Source organism: Phyllostomus hastatus, unplaced genomic scaffold, assembly GCF_019186645.2.
Source record: "Phyllostomus hastatus isolate PE091 unplaced genomic scaffold, TTU_PhHast_1.1 phas_contig_254, whole genome shotgun sequence".
NCBI lineage: Eukaryota > Metazoa > Chordata > Mammalia > Chiroptera > Phyllostomidae > Phyllostomus > Phyllostomus hastatus.
In genome coordinates this window covers 10,687,231-10,689,134 of record NW_025333810.1, presented here as the reverse complement: position 1 = coordinate 10,689,134, position 1,904 = coordinate 10,687,231, and the positions used below count along the sequence as shown (strand labels likewise).

General features: G+C 38.8%; 1 pseudogene; it reads right to left on the bottom strand.

The window, feature by feature from the left end:
- Positions 1-939: 939 nt before the first annotated feature.
- On the bottom strand, positions 940-1,554 carry LOC123818142 (annotated as a pseudogene).
- Between the last annotated feature and the right edge of the window lie 350 nt (positions 1,555-1,904).

Sequence of the window (1,904 nt, the reverse complement as noted above, 5' to 3'; positions counted from 1 at the left end):
TTCTGATTCTATGGGGGCTATTTTACAACTGTGTAAGTAAAAAATAACAGATAGCAATGCAAAATAGTTCTTGTTTATAGACATGGAAATGATTCCTCCTGTGGAGGGGCAGCCCTTCCACCGCTATCCTATGCAAAACCAGTTTTGTGTTATTTACACATTCATTTCAACATTCCTTCCTCCATAAAAACTGTGCTGCTCTGACTTCTCCTTTGAACCAGTTATTTGGTTCTTTCATTTAATCAATTAATTAAATAAAATCTCTAATACATGTTTATTTTTATATATATGTGAGTCATAATGTTGCTACTTTTGAAAATATTTTTTTAACACCAGGAATTTGGAATTCAAAGGGGAAATAGAAATTTAGAAGGTTCTAAATATGGGAAAGAAAGGCACCTTAAATAAGACTAGGATGCCTCCAAGTCAAATTTCTAGACTTTATTCAAACAGCAATAACTTTTTTGTTTGTTTGTTTGTCTTGAAAATGCATTAGATTTTAATTTTTAATAGCTAACATTATTGATTTAGAAGGGTTTTTTTTACTGAATAAGGAATAGAACACTAATTACATAAAAATATACATATGTAAAAAGTAGTTCTCCCTATTCCCAGGGGGAAAAATAACTACTTGAATATTCAAGTGTTTTGCTTTTTCATTATAATTGAAGTCCTGGTCATCTCACTTGTTAGCTCTGTGACTTACATATTTAAAATAAATGTTATTAGACAACTGTACGATTTTTAAGTGTAAGATGTCACTGTGAGTAAATAGTCTTCCATGAGTGGATTTGTCCCTTCTCCGACCTCTAATGAAGCAGCAGCACAGTTAAGTGCAATTCTATGAGTAAATGATCCATTGCAGCAAACGCTAATTCTCATTTCCACCTTGTATGTGTGTGTGAGTCTGTTAAAAGGCTCAGGAAACCTGTTTAACTATCAACAGCAGGATGAGCTGGGCTTGGGCTTTCAGTGCAGATGACTGTGTCTCTCTGCATCAGGTGGTCTGACCTATCCTCAGTAGCAAGCACTGTTCCAACTGCTTCTTCAAAGGCCACTGTGACATTGGTGGCATCTTTTGCACTTGTTTCAAAGTAAAGGTAATGCCATTGTTCCTACACCAGGCTTGGGGTTCTTCTGCAGACACTTGCAGATCACTTATGTTGACCCTGTTACCCCAAATCACAAAAGGAAAGCTTTCAGGCTCTTTAGAGCTGCATGATATAAAAATTCTTTCTTCCAGTTAACTCAAGTTCTGGAAGCTCTGAGAATCATTGACACTAAAAGGGAGCAGGCCACAGTCAGAAACTCTGTAAAATGGTGTCCTCGGGCTTCCACATAATTCTTGACTGGCTGTGTCTCAAATCTGCATGGTAACAAAATGTCCCTCTAACTCCAAATCTTCATTTAAAAATCCCACACCTATTGTATGGACATACATACAATATCAAACTTATCAAACTTATTAGTCACATATGTGTTCATTAGGGAGCTTTTCCCAACTCCACTATCTCCGAGGAGAATTACTTTAAAAAGTGATGCTTTTCCTGCCATTCTTAATCTCAAGATCTTTGACTTCAGAACTCTTATTTGTTCAATGCAAGCATCATCATTATCTCTAGGGCTCTTAGGAAGATTTACGCAGACATTGGGGGCCAGGGGTGGGGAAGAAATGCAGCGTTGTACCATGCTTATTATAGGGGTGCAGGAAGTTTCTCTGGGCCACACAGAGGACATCTGGGAGTCCCCAGCTGGCCTGTCCAGGTGCAAAGAGGAAAGCAAGAGGGTTGGGGGCCCCACAGGCTGGACAAGGTGGTGGGACCACTCAGGTCCAAACTCCAGTGGCTCCTGCCCGGCACCCAGGGAACAACATCAAGCAACAATATCTTAAATTACCTATTCTG